We start from the raw sequence: 23769 nt of genomic DNA, 5'->3' as shown, positions 1-23769 counted from the left end.
GCCTCACTAGATTTAAAATGTATTTGGAAGCCGTTGTAACAAAAATGCTTTGATGATGGCATAAGAATAGGAAAACAGTCCAGTGGAACAAAATCAAATGTAGAAATATAGACCAGTAGTTATTGAGATTTTGATACGTATTAAAGTTTGCAATACAATTCAGTTTGAAGGAGGTCACTTATTCAATACAAGAGTCTAGGGGGTGGACAGCTGGCCTAGCAATTAACATGCTAATGTCTCTTGTAACAATGTCTGGATTTAGTATCCGGATCTAGTTCCTGCTCCAGCTTCCTACTAATACAGACTGTGGGAGCTGGCAGCAATGGCTCAAGAAATTGAGTTCCTGCCATTCACATGGGAGAGGTGAATTGTGTCCCTGGGTCATAGATGTGGCTCCAACCTAGCTCTGGAACCAGCTCTGGGCTGTGTGTAGTTAGGGAATAAATTCTGGGCATATCCAAGGAATACATATCCAAAGTAACCCACATTACTTCTAAAGCAGCAGAAAATGAGTAACAAGAATGCCTTTCTATGGATAAAGAGTTGAATAAATTATATCTACACTATGAAATAATATACATATGTTAAAGGGAATTAATTAGACCTGCACCAGTAAACTTGGGCAGATTTTATTGTCAAGTAAGAAAAGAAATAAACTCCCAGCTGTAGGCACAGGACTAGGTTGCACTGTACCTAGCCAAGTGTTACACTGCTGAGAGAAAAGCAGCTAATAGCTGGCGGGCATTCTGGACCTGGTTAATACCAAATTTGTGTTAACTATACCAGTGTGCCAGCATATATGCCTGTTCTTTTTTCTTTTCTTTTCTTTCTTTCTTTCTTTTTTTTTTTTTTTTGATATGTGAGGGGCAGCTGTGGCATGCCAGCAAACAGGGTCTGAAGATCCGAGCATGTCCAGATCCCAGGCAGGTGAGCAGGGCCCCAGGCCAGCACAACACATTGCCAAAGGACTGAGCTTGGGGATCTGCACCCTCACAGGCATGTGGGAGTGTGAATTGCTCAGAGAAGGGGGCTAGAGATGTGTGGGAATACTGCTAAGGGAGAACATGACAAGTGAGAAACTTTCACCAAACAGGCTATTGCTCTTGCCGGTAAACGAAGGTGCTGAGACCAGGTGGTTTGGAGGAGGGAAATTGGAGGTCCTTTCAGGGCCAAACCAATACACAGGCCCATGTGAGAGACCCGAGCTGGGCTTGTTGGTATCAACCAACATCTACTGGTGCACATGGAAGCTATGGATGGGGATCTTACCTGGCAGGGTTCAACCACAGTAACCACCAATGAGTGCCAGAGAAGGGGGTAAGCCACGTTAAGCCGGGCCATGACACCCACCAGCATGCAAGACAGAACCTTGTCTGGAAACAGATTCTGTGGGGGATCTGTGGGCTCACCCCTATAGGACTGCCATACTACCTGGTTTGCTCAAGGGCTGGGGGTGGTGATGAGCCAAGCTAGGCATGACAATAGAACTCACTAACACTCATAGATACTGGGGTTGGGAACAGGCTGGGCTGTTCCAGGCTGCAGCACCCATAGGCACACACAAGAACGGGGGGTGGGGGGGGGGGGACAGGGATGGCAGATGGGCCACAACATCCACCAGCACACTAAAAGGCTGACACTGGGGGCAGACTGCTGGGTAAGGACTTACCACCTACTGGCACACATGAGATCTGGGTTTAGGGTAGACCTGGTAGGGGAACTTAGAGAACTCCCCTGGTGGGCTGTAGTTCCCACTAGTGAGCACATGAGTCTGCTAGGTACTGGTCAGGCCAGGGAGGATTGCTTCACTTGTCGGCAGGCATGTGGGTCGGCTCTGTATGGGCTGGACTGGGCAAAGCTAGGCCAAACTATAGCACACTAGCATGTATGGGAGCCAGGATGTTGTGTGGGCCATGCTGTACCAAGCTATTACATCTACTAGTTCACATGAAAGCAAGGAATGGAGACAGACTGAGCAAGGCTAGGCTGTAGCACCCACCAGTGAGAGCTGGGATGGGGAACAGGCCAGGCCAGGCCAGGCTGCAGCCTCTGATGGCAAAGGCCAAGCCAGGTAATGGGTTCTACCTTGCTGGGTCAGAGTAACCACCAGAATGTGCAAGATCTGTGGCTGGGAGTGGCCTGGTGGGGGTGGGGGGGGAGAGGGCAGGGGGATGCCCCAGTTAGGCTATGGTTCCCACTAGTGAGTGCAAGAGCTGGAATGGAGCAAAAACTAGGCTGGGTGTGGCCAGTTTAGTATTTGTGTGGACTGAGTCTAGGGTTTGCCAGACTGGACTGGCTCTAGTACCTATTGGTACTCCTGAGAGCCAGAATGGGTATAGATTGAGTTGGGCTAGGTCTCAGCACCAGGCAGAGCTGGGCTGTAGCACCCAACAGTAAAAGCCAGAATGGGGGTGGGCTGGTTGGGAAAGGCCACTGTTCCTGTCAGACGGGAGGTGGACCAAGTCAGACTACACCAAGAACCTACTGGTGTGTGCAAGATCTGCCATTGGGAGGTGATCTGATAGGGGAGCTTGGGGAACTCTTCTTTCAGGATGTAGTCCCTGCAGATGACCATAGGAAGCTGAAAGCAGCTCGTACCAGGTCAGGTTACAGTACCCAGTGGCATGCATATGGGTCAGGTCTGGGGGTGTTCCAGGCAAGGCCAGTTAATAACACCCATTGGCAGATGTGAGAACCAGGATAGGGTGCAGGAAAGGCTGTGTTGGGCAACAACACCAGCCAGTTTACATTAGGGCCAGGACTGGGGACTGTCCAGGCTGGGCTAGGCTGCAACACCCACCAGCATGAGCTGGAACTGGTCCAAGCCAGGCTGCAGCATGTGACAATAAGTGCTGAGGTAAGGCAGGCCATGCCAGATTGGGCCAGAGCATACAACAGCACACATAAGACCTGGGGGTGGGGGGCAAGCCTGGAAGGGAGGCTATGAGGACTCCCCTCTGGGTCACTGCTCCCACTGGTGAGTGTGAGAACTGGGACTGAGGACAGACTAGGATGGGTAGGACTGCAAAACCTGCTGCCTTGCATGTGAGCTGGGTTAGGAGGACAGTCAGGTTGGGCTAAGTGACAACATCCACCGGTGCGTGCATGAGCCAGAGTAAATGCAGGCTGGTCATGCTTTGCTGCATCAACTAGCAGGTGCTGGGACTGGGAGCAAGTCCTGTCGGGCTAGACTGCAGAACCACCTGGTAAGTGCATGATTCAGGGCTGAGAGTAGGCCTAACGAGAATTGTAGGTACCCCTCTGATAGGCGGCCGCTCTCACCAGTGAGCAAAGGAACCAGGGCTGGGGCAGACCTGGCTAGACAGGTAGTGGCACCCACCAGTATGAGTGTGGGCTAGATAGTGGCATTGATCAGGCTGAGCTAGACTCCAGTGCTCACTGATGTGCACAAAAGCTTAATGGGATGTAGGACGGACTAGATAAATCTGCTGTATACACAAGCCTGTGCAAGAACCAGGGTTGGGGGCAAGCCTGGTGGTGGTTATTGGGGGTCACCCCAAGTAGGCTGCAGTTCCTGCTGGTGTGTGTGAAGGCCAAGTATGTGGTAAGTAGGGTTAGGCTTGGCTGCAGTATCCACTGGTTTGCATACAAGATGGGGCTAGTGACAGAACTGACCAGGTGACTACAACCACCAGTGTGTTCTGTAGGCTGATGCAGTTCATGGATTGAGCCAGATCCCACACTGGCTGACACACAGCAGTCCTGTCTGGATTCACCTCTGGTGAGGTTTCTTTGGGGATTCCTCCAACAACTGGATCACTGGACTCAGAACTCCAACCACTGGATATCACAAGATCTGTGTTCTGACCTGGAGTACATGTTTCAGAACTGTGTCTCCTCAGTTGTTGAGGCCTATGCAGTCAACCGCATGCCTAGATGCAAATGAGGACGTCTAGTATCATTGAGGGCAGATTGGACAGCTCTCACAGGCAGCTTTGACGGCGCATATTTGGGTGAATTGAGACTAAGTTGGACTACATCAGCCAATGGAGGTTGGGAGGATTTCCTCAACTTTGGTGCAATAAAATCAAAGTATCTCAGAACTATAAAAACCACTTAAGCAGCACCCTTGGAATATGCTCCACATTGGAGACCCTGGGATGAAATCGAGTGGTCATCCCCCATCCCTGGGTACTGATGCAGTTGGGCTACTAGGAACAGCCCTATCCACTTCTTTCCCACTTTCCTCAGATAGAGGAAGAAAAAGGGAGATTGCAGACAGTTTCCTCATCCACTTTCCCCCATTCTTCGACCCATCCACTTTCTCCCATTCTCCAACCCTTCCCACCATAATTGGTGGTCCACATGGGGCATGCATCATTCTCAACTATGTAATCATCATCAAGGATAAAATAAATTTATAAAATAATATGAAAGAAAAGCAATAAGCAAAATAAATAAATTGATACTTTTTTAAAGATTTATTTTTTTATTATCTTTTCATTGGAAAGGCGGATATACAGAGAGGAGATACAGAGAGGAAGATCTTCCATCCGATGATTCACTCCCCAAGTGAGCGCAACGGGCCGATACTATGCCGATCCGAAGCCAGGAGCCTCTTCCGGGTCTCCCACGCGGGTGCAGGGTCCCAAAGCTTTGGGCCGCCCTCGACTGCTTTCCCAGGCCACAGGCAGGGAGCTGGAAGGGAAGCGGGGCTGCCGGGATTAGAACCGGCGCCCATATGGGATCCCGGGCGTGCAAGGCGAGGACGTTTAACCACTTGCGCCACCGCGCCGGGCCCATAAATTGATACTTTTTTAAAATGAGGATTTGTTTTTAAGTTTCAGTTACATAAACCCAAAGAGCGAGGCAAAAGCATATACACACTCAATTAACAACACTGGTTATACAATGGAGAGCAACAGACAATCAAAAATCATAACATTACATGTGTGTACAAATACACACAAGAAGTGAATGAAGAGATGTAAACAAAATGGTTATCTCTCAACAGCGAAAATTCAGGTGACTTTATTCCATTTATATTTCTCTATTTGAATTGGTATATTTTAACAACAAATGTGCTAGTTTTCTAATTAGGGGAAGTACACATTTATTACTTGTTTAGTAGAAGATAACTGAGAAGCAGAGAGTAATGCTTGGTTTTAAACAGCTATGCATGGATAGATTTTAAAACAGCTAGGAATGAGTTTATAACGTAAAAGCTATTGCAATAATGTGTTATGTGGTAAAGATTTCAGCGAGGATAACAGACAGCTAGTCATACAGAAAAGAGGGGATATAGTTAAATATTATTCCATATAAGAGACTGAAAACTCTTGGCAATTTTGGAATATATATATATATATATATATATATATATATACCCAAAATAATAGATCAGGTGTGTGGGGAAGCTTATCAGTTGTATGGGTCTATGGGACTATTTTTTTAAAGTAAATTTTTCTATTTGACAGGCAGAATGAGGGATACAGAGGCACCTCTTCTAACCTTTGATTTGTTCCTTCACTCCTCCAATAGTCAGGGCCAGTCCAAGCCAGGAACTCCATCTGGTTTGCCCACATAGGTGCCAGAGACCCAAGTCCTTGAGCCATCATCTGCTGCCTTGCAAGGTGTGCAATAAGAGGAAGCTGAATCAGGACTGGAGTTAGGATCTGAACCTAGGTATTCTCACATGGCATGCCAGTGTCCCAAGTAGCAGTTAACCAGCTGTGTCATAATGCCAGCCTTGATGATACTACTTGTTGCCTGTAGTGCTGCAGCTTCTGCCTCCTAATATTTGGCATGTTCTCATCAGCAAATCAGGCAGACTTGCATTGATTTTCTTTTCATTATTAACCTCATTAGACCTTAGATATAGTTCCTCAAAGGAGAAAAGTGGCAAGTTTGTGTTTGTTAAGAATAGGGAACTACTATGATAGACTTTGTTGCTACAGGGTCAGGTTTCTTGGTTATGCAACAGTACAAATTCTACTTGCTGAACTATTCATTATGTTTATATTAAAGGTGTATGGGTTTATAAATACAGATATGATTTTCCCATCATCCTATGTATTTGTATGCCTTATATACCATTTATATAAACTGTCTCTCATTCATGACAGAGTTTAATGCAGCTATTAAATATACACTACTTTGTACTTAGTATCAAGACAGCTATTTCTTGAAAAATAAGTTCCCTGCAGCCTTTACACTCACGCAAAGTCTCTTTCTCAGTATAACCAACAGGAAATAGCATCATCAATCTGGTGACTTTGGCAAACGGAATGCTGAAGTGAACTTCAGAGAATTGTTCCAATCTATCACTGTACAAATTATTTTGAAGATGGTTGAACAGTCCAAATCCCTTGCGTGGCAGCCAATTTAGTAAATAAATGCTTGAGCTGAATTTTATAGCTGATAAAAGCAGGCACTGAGCAACACCAATTTTGAAAGCAGTTCTAAAAGGACATACTCAGAATCAAGATGGCCGAACAGAGTAAGGACACATTTAAAAAGAGAACTCTTAGCCAGTGTGAAACAAAGAGAACACATTCCAGGAAGCAGGAGAGGACAGAACAATAGCAGAGGGGTACCTGGAGACTGACAGACACAGGAAAGCAGCAGAGATGATGTGGTGTTACAGTGACTGATACCCCAGCAGCATTCAGCCAGCAGTAATCTGAACTCCACCAGCAGCCAGAACTACACCAGCAACAAGGTGCGAAGGGATTTTCACCCAAAGAGCTCAGGAGGTGAACCCAGACAAGGAACTGCCTGTTTGGATGGTGTGTTTGATTTGACCAGGAGAAGAGACAGAGCAGTAGATCCCAGATGGGTGGTGAGGGAACAGGGTGGATTTTGCAACCCAGTCCACCCACTAGAGCCATATTGAGCACCATTTTGCTTAAGGAGACAAGAGCTATGGGGCAGAATTGTTCATGCACTGAGCTGGGCGTGAACTCTTTTCTGACTCAGCAAGCTGCAATAATGTGGCATCCTAGAGGTTCCACACAAGACAGGTCCAGGTAGCCCTCAGACCTGGCGGCCAGCAGATCAAGAACTCTAGTAGTGGCATATCAGGTGCCATTTTGTACAGTGTGGCAAAGGATTTAAGACAGTTGGGACAACAGTGAGCTGGGCATGCTCTGAGATCAACAAGAACTCATTGAGCTCAGTGCATTGCACTGCTCCCACAGGAAAATAATACTGACTATGGCATCATGTGGGTCAAAATAGGTCTGTGTGGACCTCAAACCTAACGGCCAACAGGTTCTGGCAAGATCAGCACCACCAACACCTTAGCTATCTAGATAGGACACCTGGTATCTCACTAATCCTAGGAACTACTCCAACCAGAAGTGGGAGAAAGGTTGTATAGACAATGTTGCAGACTCAGCACAGTATCACAGGAGGTGGAGAGTGGTGAGCAAGGAGCTGGGGGTACTGAGACCATCGTGAAAATCTAACATACGAACCCAGACCTGGAACTAGCTGGAGGAGTGGCACACGTGACTGCAAACAAAGAGCCATGTACCAACTGCAATAAGTAAAATCAAACTGTGGGTGACCCAGCTTAGAAACCTGCCCCAAGGAGAAGACTCTGCTAACCAGAAGTACAATGACAAAGAGCAAAAGAGGAAACAAAGGCAAAATGAATATTACTGAAAACTCCCCTGCAAAGGAGAAAAACCCTTTGCCAACCTCAGAGTTCACTGAGGAAGACATCGAGAAAATGAGGAATACAGAATTCAAAACACTTCTTATAAAACTTCTTAACAACAACAAGAAGCACGTAAAACAGGCACTCAAGGAATTCAAGGAATATGTCACACTGGATATGAATCATATGAAAGCTGATATATCAAAATTGAACAATATAGTGGAGCAAACTAAAAGTACAGCGGAGAGTCTCCAAAATAGAATGAAGGAGGCAGAAGAAAGAATCCCAAAATCAGAAGATATTTCCTGTCACCTGGGAGAAGCAAACAAATAGCTAGAAGCAGAGCTGTGTAAGGCAATATATACATACTGAAAGACACTATTAAAAGGCTCAATATAAGAGTCATGGGAGTCACAGAAGGTGCAGAAAGAGAAGCTGGGTTTAAAAATGTATTTAATGAAATAATAAGGGAAAACTTTCCTAATCTAAAGAAAGAATTGGGAAATCATATCCAGGAGGGGCACAGAACTCCCAAAAGGCTTGACTAAAAATAATATTCACCAAGACACATGATCATCAAGCTCTCTTCAATACAACATAAAGAAAAGATCCTTAAATGTGCATGTGAAAAAAAAATCAATTGACATATAAAGGAATGCCAATTAAACTCCCAAGAGACCTCTCACAAGGAAGCTCCACAGGGCAGAAAACAATGAAGATACATATTCCAGTTTCTAAAAGAAAAAAAAATGTCAGCCCAGGATAACATACCCAGCAAAGCTTTCCTTTGTCTTTGAAAATGAAATAAAATTTTCCATAGTCCAGAAAAGTTAAAAGAATATACCTCTTCCAAACATGCCCTACAAATGATACTTCAAGATGTTCTCTTCACAGAGAAGAGGAATAGCACCAAACAAAACCAAAGGCAAATGCAAAGAACATCTCAGTAAAATAACAGCAGATGACTAAACCAATGAACAACCCATTGGTAAAATGACAGGAACAAATAATCACCCATACATATTAACCCTGAATGTAAATGGCTTAAACTCATCAATCAAACATCATAGATTAGTAGACTGAATTACAAAACAAAACCCATCTATTTGTTGCCTATAGGAGACACATTTCACCAACAAAGATCAGCGGAAACTATAACTCATGGATTTTGATTTTTTTGTTTTTGTTTTTGTTAGTTTCACCGCTTCAAATACTTTCATTCTTCTGATTAAATTCTTCAATGGCTCATACATGATACAGTAGCATCATTTTCTTCAAGAAGGTTCTTGATTTTCTTTTTCATTTTTTCAGTGACACATTAGTCATTCAGTAGCATGTTACTTAACCTCATGGTGTTGTTAATTTCTTTTTTTTCCTGGTGTTGATTATGTTTTGTGGCTTTTCATTTAAGGGGATGTACAGTAACTATGTAATGGAGACTGTCATATCTAGCAGCATGTTATTTAACTTCATGGCATTGTAAATTTCTATTTTTATTCCTGTTGTTGATTTTGTTTTGTATTGTGGGTTTTCATGTAAGGGGATGTATAGTAACTATGTGATGGAGACTATCACATCCAGATATAAGGATACAGTACATTATGCATCTCTACTGCCAGACAAAGATGGACTCCCAATGAAACTGTTTACTATATTTTGACAACAGCATGCTGGACTCTCTGCCATTGTCAATATACACATGACTGTGTATGAAAAACTATACTATAGCAATGATATAGGGGAACTCAGTGAGACAGGAGGGAATTGGGGAGAGGATAAGGGAAATCCCAGGGCCTTTGGTTGTATCATAAAGTGATAATAAAAAAAAAAAGTAAAATTTTTTTTTTTAAAAAAGGACATAGCCATACCTAACGTTCTCCAAAGTCAGGATATTGTTGAAGTGAGACTCATTTGACCTAAATCTTTTCCTTCTCCAGCACTGCTTTTATTCCTTCCTTTTTAAATACCTTTCCACATCCACACAGATCCCTGCTTCTTCCATAAGAGGGCAGCTAAATGGGGGTGGGATGGAGGGTCACACAGGCCTGAGTTTAAAGTCCAACTCTGACACTGACTAGCTTAGTGACCTTAGATGAATCCTTCAGTCTCTGAGCCCTCAATTTTCTCATTTGTGAAACAAACACTGTGACAACCAAACCACAAGGTTACACTGACAGTCAAGCTATGCTAGTGATGCTTAAGGCTAGCTCATTTTTACTTCTCTTTCTCTACTTTTAGGAGAATTTACTTTCTTATCCATTTCCATTAAGAATGTTACCTGCTTTATGACATCTTCCATCTGTACACTCCACAGTGTTTTGAAAAAGTTCCCACTGGACTAAGCACATTAGATGATTTTCATTTGTGTCTCACTAAATGGAGTCTGTGTGAGGCCCTAGCCAATATTACATTTGTTTTTATATGTCACAGTATTTGGTAACAGCACCACTGTTTGGCATATAATAGATGCTCAATAAATATTTGCAGATTGAGTATTCAGCTATGGACAAAGAAATAACAGTTCAGTGTTTCAAATAAGTTGGTGGCATTACCTAGTTAAATGTCACACCTTGAGATATCTGTTTGCTTTTGTTCAGTTTATATAGAGTTCTCTTAGTGGGTAAATAGACCTGTAGGCAAAAGGAAGAAGTAGTGTCTCTACATTGTTTAGAGTAATCCAAGGGAAAATTTCTGTGCAGGCAGATTACTGCCCTCCCAGTCTCTCTACTTCTACATGGCAAGCTCCTATTCTTTTCCATGCCATGTCTGGCATCACTTTCACTTAGAAGCCTTTCCTAGTTTACTGAACCTCATGAGGCTCCTTTCCCTCTTTGAATGGCAGGGGCATTTTGCTTGTAATCCCCGGCTGCACACAGAAAAGTTTGCTCTCCACAAACAGAGCTCCGTAAATGTGGGTCTGATCCTTTCACCAGACAATGAGCAAGAGTAGGAACTGTATCTTGCCTCTGGTGCCTCTACAGTGCTGGCTACAGATTTGAATATATGGTAGGCACATCACATACCATTAATGCATCGAATATAAACATGTGACCTATCATATGGAAAGGCTGCATATAAAAGCTTCTGATACCATAGTCTAAAAGGAATCTCCCAGAAATATGGACATCAGAAAAGAACAGGGAAGAAGGGCATGCAGCTTTTACTGAGTGCTTACTCTTTAAGCTTTCATAACATAAAATTTTTAAAAAATAGATTTGCATGTTTACTATGAGCTAGGCTCAGTGTTATGCATTTTGCCATGCACTGCCTCAACTAGTCCCCCAATAGCCCTGAGGGATGTCTTACTCCTTGTCTCATTTCTCCCAACAAAGACATATATATTTAGTACTTTCTATTATTTCCAACCTATAGCCAAGGAAAAGGTATAATTCTTGACTAGAAGAGCATCTCCAGGTGAGGGGAAAGAGATTCATGTAAACAGTGACAATACAGAGCAATAACAAATATTTTACAAAACACCTTCCAAAAGGTACCACCCTTACAGATTAATTTTATGTTATCAAGGCTACAGTGAAAGGTCCAGCCACTTCCTGAAACCTGATCTGTCCTCCACATCCTTTCTTCTCAGTTGATGACCTAACCCCCTCACTATAATGATTAAAAAAAAATCCATCCTGTATGCCCAATCTAACTACCCAAATCTCCACAAAAACCAAGCATGGGAGAAGCTGGAAATGATAAACTCAAGCTCACACTGGCCAAGCAGGCAAAGAAATTGTGTGGCAGCCTGTGCACAGCTGGTGTGAAACGGAGGTCTGCAAAAGGTTGGAAGGTCAGCATTAGTTTTTTTTCAGTAAACACTATCTTTAAAGGGTTCAGTAACCACTTAGCCTCATCTGACCAACATGATCATTAGTTCATTAGAACATTACCAAGCCCCATATTGCCAGAGGTACTGGAGGTACTGGATATTCAAGAGAAATCAGAGGGGTCAGCCCTGACTCCCACAGCCATTTGGGGAGTTAACTAAGGGATGAACAGTCTCTTTCTAACTCTATTTCTGTATCACTTTACCTTTCAAATAAATTGAAAAACAAATCTTTAAAAGGAGAAAAAGCAGAAATTTAAATTTTTAGAATGTAAAATCTACTTTCCTTGTTGACCCAAAGTGTTTGCAATGTTGTAGGCCAAATAAAACACACACTCCAATTTGTGCTGTTTAATATAAGCAAAGCAGAACAACAACAAAATAGCTGTCACGGATTTGGCCTCAACATATTGTACCTTCTAGCTCTCCTGGATTCTGCATGTGAGAGCACAGGTCACTTCTTGCTATCCATATCTTTAGCTCTTGCATTAGTAACTTCATTTGTGACAAATCCAGGATCTTTTTTCAGTCCTTGATATTCACAGCACTTATGTAAGATTGTCCAAAGACGCTAGTTACTAATTGGATCACACATGCAGAATCAAGTTTGAATCTCTATCCTCACTTTTACCACCTTCTCCTGGTTGCTATGCCATCTCCTAGATGGAAGCTGGGTTTCTCCCATGTTTTCTGACCATGCCTGGTGAATTATGCTTGAACATCTTGAATCTCCTTTCAATACCTTAACTCTCAAATAAATGTACAAACCTGGTCAAGTTAATTCCTTAAAAACCTTTACTAGTTTCTCACTTCCAGTATGATATCCAAAGTCCTTCATAATCTAGCCCATGCTTTTTCTTTCAGTCTCCTTTCCCATCAGACTACTCCTTAATAGTTACCCTTGAATTAATAAAACTACTGTAGCTCCCAATAGAGCTATGCTCTCCAGTGCCCCAGTATCTTGGCACATACTGCTTCCTTGGCCTGGAAAATCCTTCACCAATCCCCCTTCTCCAGGACAACTAAATCTACTTCCTCGGTGGTAGCCTTCCCAGAATCAGTTTTGTCAACCAATTCCATCAACAAAATACATTGGGCTCTCATAGGGCCTTCTATGAAGCTATCAGAGTACTTATCTCACTACAGTAATCATGTGGCTCCTTTGTTAATCTCTAAAGTTCCTTTAGAATAGGAATATTTTTCTAGATCTCAGTAGCCCCACTCTCTAGCTTAATTACAACACATAGCCAATACAATAAATGTTGGCTGAATTTCTGCAAATTTCCTTTATCAATTAGAAAGTATCTTAATAAAAAAACAAAAAATTTCCCAGTGCATTTTGACATGAAATAAAAACAGCACAGGACACATAGAAAAAGGATCTGTAGAACTTGGGTAATGGAAAAAGGATGGAAATCCAAAATGTATCAGAATTTAAGTTTCTTGAGCTAAGGTCTTCTCTAATTTTTGAATGAAGGAGACATTGGAAATTAAAATGTTAACAATGTAGTATCTATGGTTTTTGCAGAGAATTATGCTCCAATTTAAATTATATCCAATGTTATATAAAAGTTGCCTACACTGAAACATTTTCAATTAAGTATTTTTGCTGTGTTCAAGAAAAGATTTCAAGTTGCAATGGAGTTTCATCCTGCTAAGTTCATACATTGAAAATGTCACAAATTAAAATGCATTTAATATACCTACCATATCCAGCCTTGCAGCTTGGCAACACAGTATACTGTACACTAGTAGCTGCTGATCCTTGTGATCATGGGGTTGACTAGGAGTTGTCATTGTCATCATGGTCAGCATCATGATAGAGCATCATACTGTATACCAACAGCCTGGCAAAAGATCAGAAGCAAAAATGTACAGTATGGTTTCTATTGAATATGCATTACTTTCACATAACTGTAATGGAAAAATCAAAAGTCAAACCATCATAACTCAGTAATGTTAACTGGACTATTTGGACATTTCCTGAAAACACAGTTAAGATTCTGGTGTCTAGTTCAGGTTTTGGACATAGCACTTGAGTCACTACTCTTGATGCCTATATCCCCTGCCAAGTGTGCCTGGCTGGAATCCCTGCTGTTCTGTTTCTGATCCAGCTTCCCACCAACGTACTCAGGGAAATAACAGATTATGGCTCAGATACTTGGGTCTAGAGTTGATCTCTGGACTCCTGGTTTCAGATTAATCCATCCCTGCAAGGGATGGGTTTGAAGAATGAAGCAGTAAATGAGAAAGCTCTCTCTTTCAAGTAAAATGAAAGTAAAGGATTAAAAAAAAAAGATTTACTTGTTTTTATTGAAAAGGCAGACTTACACAGAGAAGAAGAGACAAGAGAGAAATATCTTCCATCTTCTAGCTTGTGGCCAAGTGGCCACAATGGCCGGAGTTGAGCCAATCTGAAGCCAGGAGCCAGGAGCTTTTACAGGGTCTCCCATGTGGATGTAGGCTCCCAAGGTGCAACGGCTTAACGACTAAATGCCCACTGTGCAAGCACCAGGATCCCAATTCAGGCACTGATATACACAATGGAAAAGCCAGAAAATGAGTGGATTTTCCTCCAATGGGGCCCTAACATGGCTTATAGTATTTCTACTTGGGAGTGCTATCAGGGCTATATTCATAGGCACTGCCACATTTGCTCTTCACAACGGCTCTGAGCACTTAGCCAAGGAGATATTATTATCCTCACTTCAGAAATGAGGAAACAAAACTGCACAATTAACTGACTCAATTTTTGTTCCTCCTGTCTGGGGCACCCAAGTATAACAATGGCAGCTTTAGCAATATCCTTGCACCTGCTTTGCCCCAAGTCGCTCTCACAATAATCTCCAAATTTTGACGCTAAGTGGACCTAAGCCTTTATGTTTCATACAGGACTCCTGTTGTCAGTGATTCCACCAACCCAATGATAAAAGAACAAGCAAGTTTGGTTAGAAAGCAGATCCTCAAAACCCTCATTTCCCCAACAGGGCCCCTGGCAGCATCCTGTGCTCTTGCTGGTTGGTCACTGATGCTTTGCTCTGCAGTCGCTGGTATCCATCTGCTCTGTCATGGCCTTAGCTCATCTCTGTTGCTGTGGCCCCTAGCTTCAACGTATTTAAGTGACAGAATCTGGGGCCTAGAGCATTGATATGTCTTTCCCTAGGACTCCAAGAAAGGAAGGGATAGATCCTGGACTAGACATAAGCTTTTATGACTGCCACACAGAGTTCTGTTTATTATATTATGCTGTTTCCTAGAAGGCAGTAGAAGCTGGGGACATCTACAATAGTATCATATCACATTAACAGTTTTGTTGCTGTTGCTTTAACTATCAAATACTATAGCCATTTTTCACCAAAACTCTAAAATGGAAAATCAACACACTTAAATCACAGAGAAATTTCCAAATCAAAAAGACTAACACAAAGAAAATTTAAATATAACAATGAGGTGGAAGGGGAAATCCCTGTGCCTATGAAGTTGTATCATGAAAATAAAATAAAATAAAATAATTTAAAAATAAAATAAAATACAACCAGACACCCAATGAGGAAAACTAGAGTCAATATTCTCCTGGAAAAAGAGGGTGGCAGACAAACCTCAAAAAAATGTATTAGCAAAACTACTTCTTATAATTCTGCCTCCAGCAACCATTTGCAACAGTAACAACACATTTGCTGTCCTGCGGAAAACACTGATTGAGCAGCCCAACTCACAGAAAGGTAAGTCAAAAAGCCACAAATTGAACTTGAAGAAAACTAAAGGCTATAGCTATAAGCAGGAAGTGACACAGAGTTTATTCAATCTGCAGAAATTAACTGTGTTATCATTAGTTTCCTTTTGCTAAAGTCCAGTAAGCATGTTTAGATAATAAAGCAGATTCCTGAGCCTATATAATTACATCATGAAAATTAAAAAATCAAAAAATAAAGTAGATCCAGAAAGTGGCGCCTGGCCCTACAATGTTATAAAGACCAGATGGCTGTGCAGTGAGATGTCTCCTGAAGAGAAGGTATGTATAATCAACCATTTATGGCATTATATCTATAAAATACACATTAAATAGTCCTACATGGTGTAGCTCGCAGTTGACATTAAATCAAGGTGACACATGTTATTACTAGCTCACAGTTATTGACGTGTATTTTTCATGTATTAAGCTTTCTAATAATCCCATGAAGTATAAATTATCACTGTTCCCACTTTCCTGCTGTCACAGAAAGGTGAAGTGACTTACCCAATAGTACATAGCTAGGAAGTATCTGAGCGGGAGATTTCCCAGCTGGCTCCAAAGGGGAAGTGCTAAACCACTATGCCATAAGTTCTTCCCAGCTCTAGGGTATGAGTTAGCTAAATATATACCTCTCCACTCATGAAAGATACTGAGACACACCAAGATTCTTTTCAAAAAATAATTATAGCTTCCACTTACTGAGCACACAGTATATTCTCAGCATTGTTCTAAATATAGCATTATTTCACCTGTTTGTACAACCCAGGAAGGTATACACTATTATAATTCCCATTCTGGGGCTCAGACTGACAAACTATTGCTCAGAGTCAGAAAACAGAAGGCCCCCATGCAAGTAAAGTGAAAGTATCCATGAAGAGCTATACTTGGTAGAATCAGCTAGTAGTGGGCTGATACGTGTTTAACAGCTGGATCTCCAGGGGAAAGAAAATAATACTACGCCCTTGGCTGAAGACAAGATGAAGTCAGTGAACTCTACCCCACTGAATCAGCTATAGAATCTGGAGCAAACTCATGGGTCAGCTATTCAAAGATGCTGAATGTTAATAGACCCAGCAGATTGGGAGAAAAAAAAACAAAAATCAACGCTTCACCGAATTGATGGTGAGTTTATCACATCCCCCAGCTCACCCCCAGTAATATTCCCCAGCCTGAAACTTGATAGTGAGCATTAATTCAAACAGAGGAAGCTCCAGAAGAAGCTGTTTTATACTGGCTCAGGTAAAGCAAGAAGAACTACTTTCTTTTTTTAAGGTGGAACTGTGATAACAAAAGGGCAGGCAACTTCCCCAGTGTTCCCTGTTGCTATTTTTTGTCTCTCATTGGAAATGAGCATACTCACAAATGTGCATAGTCCAGAACTAAAACCCCTGATTTCAGGCTAATAGACCACAAAAAGGAGCCCCAGGAAACCACAAAATATTCAGAAGATTTTGCAGAGAGGTAGGCGCTCAGGAAGGCAACCATCTCCAAGCTGTGCATGCATGAATCTGATCCTAATCAATCTAATCCTAATGACTATACCAAAAGCTTCTAGAACTGAACCACAACATAGGTCAGTACCCAATTCCCAATCTGATCATTGGAGGCATTCATGTGGCACAGATCCAAATAACCAACATTTTAAAACTAAAATTGCAATCACAACCTACAGAAATGGGTTGCAAATTGCAGCCCAAATATACCTGGGTCAAAATTACCTAGTAAAATATCGTTTTTTTCATAGGACTTACACAAAACCCAAAGTCTTAAAACATAATATTCAAAATCCACAATGCAACTGAAAAACTACTTGGCATAGGAATAACCTGGAAAATCTCTATTTACATGAGAATATACAATCAACAGATGCCAGGATCAAAATGGTACAGTTTAAAATAGAAAAATGCTCTTTCACTCAATTGCAAACATTCTTGTAATAATTAAGACAGTGTTAAACCTGAAAAAAAGAAATAAAAGGCATACTTTCTAAATTTAACATTTTAATTAAAAAGCAAGGCAACCAAAATTAAAAATGTATTCTAAAGGATTAAGAGCAAATTGGAAATGACAGAGAAAAGAGCCCATGAACTCAAAACATGTAGGTGGAAAATCACTCTAAAATACAAGTACCCCTGATTCGTAGTCTTTACTGGTTTACACAGTGACATTGGTCATTTACACATAGCCAATTTCAAAAGGTACAAACTGGTCATCACTGAATGCATAACTGTGGAGAGATGCACACAATTGGTTCTTATTCTCAAAGAATACCCATTTCTCAAGGCATAATCAGCAATACTGTGGTCTATGGAGACTCAGCCTCCTAACCACACACACCTTAAGCCTGCTGGTCTTCTTGTTAGCCACCACCAACCCCAACTGAACTACCCCTGGTGTTCTCCTCTCCCTGACTGCAAATGGGTAAGTACATGCACAAGGCATCCAGTAATATTTCCAGAGGCCAATCTCTCTCTCTCTCTCTCTCTCTCTCTCTCTCTCTCTCTCTCTGGTATAAAGCCCTAGGTGTGAAAGGACATATCTCCTAAAAAGAAATAAGTTAGATGAGTCCAGCTAAAACCAAGTATTTCTCACACTAGACAGACAACTGACAGATAAAGCATGAAAAAGGCCACCTAGGTGAGCAAATGCAGGGTAGGCATGTAGCCCAAGTGGAATGACAAGTGTGTGCTTGAAATTAATCCTTGGGTTCCATTTTGTCGTGTTTGAGTTGTTTACCAAAAACAACTGTAGCATTCTGAATACAATTCCATGTTCAGATTACATAGTAACTTCAAGAAAACTGCAAATTAGGGTAAACTAGAAGTTTATTCTGCATAAGACTTGGTTATATGGCAATGAGGGGAGTTTGGGAAAAGTCCATTGCATCCAGACTCAGAGTCCGTAAAATGGCTTGAGTTTTAACTCGCAGGGCCACAAATATCCCCAGAAAGTTCGTTTCCAGCTTAACCATTTCATTTGTATTTTTTTTCTCATGATACAGTTTTATAAGTATGGGGAATCCCCCTTCCACCTCACCTTTCTCCACATTCCCAGGTTCCCCCCATATTATTACAATAGTATAGTCCCTCAGCAGCAGTCACAAGTGTCGTATTCTGCTATTTAAGTGTATTATGACACTGTAGATTTTGACAAACATAGAAAACTTAGTATCATATTGTCAAGGTATATTTAACTGTTCATCATTGGAAGTCCTCCTTTTATTTGGGGGTAGAGATGTGTACTACAACGTATCTTCACTTCATGGTATACTAATCTCCATTATACAGTTCATCTATGAGAATATATGTTACCTATATATCTATTTGTTTTGTATTTCTCCAAAGGTCTGTAGAGAGTAAATGTCTTTCTCAAGGTCACAGAACTAATGAGCCAGAACAACAAAGGAGGTCTGCTGATTCCCAGACCTGTGTTTTTACCTTGGCATCATAGTTCCTCTAACACTTCCTTCCCTGAACAAGATTTAGCTGGCCAGCGGCAGCAGAAATGGAAGACTCTTTGTGTGGTCTAGAGGAGAATTAAAAGGAAAAAAAAAATAACCTAAAGAATCACAGCTGACTCTGATAACATCCAGGAGGTGTTCAAGCTAGTGATAATATCATATAAGCTAGAGAATTGGAATTCATTATGAATTGAGGGATTTCAACAGTCCTCTAAGAAATCAGCAGGCACACTATTTACATATGTGCTCAAGATACAGCTGCAGTGTTATTACCAGGCTGTTAGGAAGGCTCATTGCCCAAGGTGAGTGATGCCTGCTACCACCCTGCCTCTGTAGCATCCATTGCCAAGCCCGACCAAGTGTTTGACAAGGCAGTTGTATGCATGCCTGTTAATTACACTGAGGGGCACCAAAGTGCAGTGTCAGGCAGCTGCCTAGAATATCAAATGGCTGCTAGTGGAAGAGGCCAGCTATAAGGGCTCTCTTCAGAGAAGTCCATACAGCAGCTGGCTCACCCTTCCCCCACCCTATCTATGCAGCCCTTTGAGAGTCCTATTAGGAAGGTTGAAATGATGCATTTTCAGAGTTGGGTTAGAATTCATTATAGCACCAGTATGTCTGATCTCTCTGACATACCTGAATGGGAAGAATATAAATACCACCACATATTTCCTGCCTCTCCTAATGGTAATAGGAGATACGTTGGAAGCAACATATCTCTTAATATATATATATATATATATATAGCTCATGTAATTAGAATCAGTTGGAAGTATTAAGGTTGCTTCCAAAACAAAGGCAGTCCATAATTACATGGGGCTACCTATGTACCATGCTCTTTAAATAACGAAGTCATTCATACTCCTCATAACAAAACCAGGTAGGTGATACTTTTATATGAATTTTATACATGAAGAAACTGAAACTTAGAACTAACTTGTGCATACCACACAGCCAATATACAGAGGAGCTGGCATTCAAACATCAGCAAATGTGGTGCCTCAATGCTCCTAACTACTACTTTACATTGCCTCAAAGCCAGAAGTCCAGGCCCATCTTCCAATATCTTGAAAATATAGGTTCAATTCTACCCATCAAAGGTAAGGGGAATCAAAGAAGGTAAGGCATATCAGATGGCAAGAATGGAACAAATTCACCTAAATAGGAAAGCTCACAGGAAATAAGCTGTGAGGAAGGGGTACTGAAAGGAACTTCAAAAAGTCCGTGGAAAACTGAATTAAAAGATAACTTTGTTTTGATGCAACAAAAACAAACAAACAAACAAACAAAAAAAACTTTGAAAATCATGCACATGAAAGATCTTTGAGAATTTCATGGGGCCTGGCATTTGGCCTAGCAATTAAGGCACCAGCTAAGATGCCTTACATGCTTAGATGCTCCTGGCTCTGACTCCAGCTTTTTGTTATTGCATTCCCAGGAAGGCAACAATACTTTGGTTCCCTTCCACTCGTGTGGAAGAAGAGTGAAGAGAAAACTAGTTTTGAGTGAATGACCATGACCACCAGTAAAAGAAGATCCAGCTCATTTCTCCTTTCTCTCTCTCACTCTCTCGCTCTCTTGCTCTCTCGTTCTCGCTTGATGGCTCTCAGACACACACACCAAAGGCCTAAGGCTGCTGCATTAACAATTCTCCACAAGTTAAAATCCACAAGACTGCATTTTTTCCCTTTGTGACATCCTGAAAACAGGGCTAAACTTCCTATAGGATCCTAAAGACTAACTGAATGTCCAAGGTCGTTGAATGCCCTCTGAAATGCAGCCACAGCAGGACCACAATGCAAGGTTTACTTTCTTTCATTATCCTTCCACTAACTGCTATTTTTTTCCTTTCTTGAAAGCAGAGGCATAGTTTACTTACATAAAACTCAACTGCTGCTATGCTAGTTTCATGTTAACCATCAACAAAATAAAGATGTACAACCATTCATTGCCTCATTCTGCCCCTTTGTAGTGAATCCAGTTCCTGCCCCATAGCTCCTGGCAAGTGGTGGAATCACACAACATGTAACATTCTAATCCTCACTTCTTTAGATTGGCATAAAACTTTTGAGTCTCACCTGTGCTATTAATCAGGTGTTCATTCATTTTTACTGTGGAGGAGTATTCAATTTTATGGATATATTATAATTTTTTAATCAGTCATCAGTTGCAGGATGTTTGGATGGTTTCCAGCTTTAAACAATTATGAATAAAGCCACTATAAACACTTCTATATGGCTTTTTGTATGAACATAAATTTTCATTTACTTATCTGGTAAAAGGCTTTTACCAAAATCCTGTAAAGAACATTGCAAACCCAGTAAAAGGAAATCAAGTGACCCAACTGTAAAAAAAAAAAAAAAAAAAAAAAAAAAAAAAAAAAGTTAAAATATCTGAAGGGATATTTCACTCAACAAGACACAGATGGCAAACAAGCACATGAAAAGATGTTCAACAACACTAGCTGTTAGGGAGATGAAAATTACAGTTAAAATAATATTCTGGGAGGGTGCCAGGCTGGGATCATCTCCATGCTAGGAGCTCTCATTCCAGCCACAGCGTCCATGCAGTGACCTGTCCCTGGGCAGCCAGTGAGTCATTTGGCGCCAGGCTCCTCTTGCTGGCAACCGGCGGCCTGCTCTGGGGTTTTGGGCTTTGAATTGCTGCTTAGATATCTCCATGTCAAGCCCACTGTACTTCTGGGATGTCAATCAATCCTAAAGACTCCCAAAGACAGAGTAACTTTTCCTTTGAAGGTTAGTGAGGGTAATGAGACCTAGTAGGCTGGAGGAGAGGGATCAGATGATCTTTATGGATTAGACTGATATACCAAACTCCTGTAAATACTGTGTAGTACTTGTAATCACCGAACACCAGTCCATGCAAAAGCTAAGGCTCGGGGCTTGTCCAGCAGGATCATATCCTGTTACCTGACATGTTGATGGATCAGGAAATGGGTCATATTAGGCAGGGCCATGAAATTAAGTAGCACACGAGAGAACCATATCTGGGGGTAGATTCTGTGGGGGGATGTGTGAGCCAAACCCCATGAAAATACTAGCCCCACTGGTTAGCTCAAGAGTTGAAGGGGTTATGGAGTAAACTAGGTGTGACCAAGGAGCCTGCCATCACTCACAGGTAAAGGAACCCACAACAATCTGGACTGGTCAAGGCAGCAGCACCCAAATGTGCATCCTGAATAGGGTGTGGGGTGGGTCGGGCTGCAACGTTCACCAGCTCATACAAGGCCAAATAGATGGCCAGACTTCGCCAGGACCTGGCCTAAAACCCATTGGCATGTATGAGAACTGGGTCTGGGAGTGTTAAGATTAAGTGGAAGAACTTGGGAAACTCCCCTGGCGGGTCATAGCTCCCACTGGTGAACACATGGTCTACCTGGGGATCGGACAAGCTGTGCAAAATAGTTCCAATGGCTGGCTAGTGTATGGATTAGTAATGGAATGGGGTGGACCCGGCAGGACTGAACAAACATTAGCCCACAAACAAAATTAGAAATCAGGATGGAACACAGGTCATGCCGAGCTAGGCTCCTACACCGACTGGTTTGCGTGAGCCAGGACGCTGAGCCACAGTGTCTAAGGCAAGGGCCAGGAAAGGTGAAGGACTTTGCCAAGCTGAGTCAGAGCAACCAATGGCATGTGCGTGATCTATGGCTGGGAACAGGCCCGGTTGGGGAGCTAAGGGGACACCCTAGCTGGATTGAGGTTCCCACCAAGGAGCACAGGACTGGAATGGTGGCTGCGTTCTGATGAGGATACGGCTGTAGTCTCACTTAGCACAAGTGTGGACTGGGACTGGACACACCAAGACAGGCTAGACTCCAACACCGTCTGGTGTTCTGGAGGACCAGAGTAGATGTGGGACAGACTAGGCTAGGTCTCAGCCCCTACTAAGCCATGTGTGAGCTGTATGTGGGTATGGATGAGCAATGGCTGTGCTGAAACATCCAACAGTAAGAACCAGATTGGGTTTAAGGCCAGTTAGGAAAAACCACTGTTCCTGCTAGGACAATAGGTGAACTGAGTAGGGCTGGCTCATGGACCCCCTGGTATATGTGAAATCTGACATTGGGAGAGATTCTGATGGAGGAGCCTGGGCAACTCCTCTGGCAGGACACAGACCCTGCAGGTAAGTGTAAGAAGCATGAAAGGAAACAGCCCAGAACAGGCCATGGAAAGTTTATCACTGGCATACATTTGGCATGGGCTGGGGGCAGACCAGGCTGAATCAGTTCACGTCAACCACTGGTGAATCCAAGCACCTGAACAGAGTGCTGGTTGAGCCAAGATTGGTCGTGACAAAAACCAGTGCACATTATGGAATGCCGAGGTGAGGTTGCCTGTACTGGAAGGGACTGCAGTACCCAACCAGCACATGTGAGAACAAGGAAGGGAGCGGGCGGAGCCGGCAGGGGGAATATGGGGTTACTCCCCTGCTGGACGGCTACTCTCACTGGGAAGGGTGAGCTGGGATGGGGGCAGACCAGACTAGGCAGGGCTACAATACATGTGTGCTAGATCATGTAAGCTAGATCAGGGAAAAGCCAGGCTGGGCTGATTGTTCCTACTAGTTCAAGCATAAATCAGAGTGGGTGAGAGTTGGTCGGGCTTTGCCACAGTATCAACTGGCAGAAGCTGGCACAGGGGGCTAATTCTGTCAAGTTAAACTGCAGAACCACCTGGAGAGTGCATGATCCGGGAATGGGAGTGGCCTAGAAGGGAAATAGTGGGCTCCTCCCTCTTGGGTTACCACCCCCACTGGAGGGCAAGAAAACCAGGACAGGGGCTGGGGTAGCTAAACAGAAAGGCACCCAACAGCATGTATGTGGGCTGGATAGTCGGCTTGTTGGATTGCATTAGGTTTCAATGTCCATTGACATGTATGAGAGCTGAATGGGATGTGGGACAGACTGAACTTGTCTACCGCACATACTGGCAAACCAGGATAGGGGGCGAACCTGGTGGGGGTTATTGTGGGTTGTTCCAATTAGGCTGCAGCTCCCACTGGTTACGTGAGGGCCAAGTGTGTGCTATGCAGAACCAGGATGGATTGCAACCACCCACTGGTTCACATGGAAGACAGCACTGCTAACAGAACCAACC

The 23769-nt window shown here is 42.6% G+C and overlaps 1 long non-coding RNA gene across 1 annotated transcript; it reads right to left on the bottom strand.

Annotated features, from left to right (window-relative positions):
- Window positions 1–3785: 3785 nt before the first annotated feature.
- LOC121169361 lies at window positions 3786–22525 on the bottom strand. The gene is made up of 3 exons (XR_005885845.1): window positions 22515–22525; window positions 20533–20536; window positions 3786–3873 (listed from the first exon to the last, which is right to left on the bottom strand). It is a non-coding gene; the product is annotated as an uncharacterized LOC121169361 (long non-coding RNA).
- Window positions 22526–23769: the final 1244 nt, after the last annotated feature.

This window comes from Ochotona curzoniae, unplaced genomic scaffold (genome assembly GCF_017591425.1).
Source record: "Ochotona curzoniae isolate NIBS_2020 unplaced genomic scaffold, NIBS_Ocur_1.0 scaffold_1852, whole genome shotgun sequence".
NCBI classification, from domain to species: Eukaryota; Metazoa; Chordata; class Mammalia; order Lagomorpha; family Ochotonidae; genus Ochotona; species Ochotona curzoniae.
The sequence above is the reverse complement of the archived record's forward strand: the minus strand, read 5'-3'. Positions and strand labels throughout refer to the sequence as shown.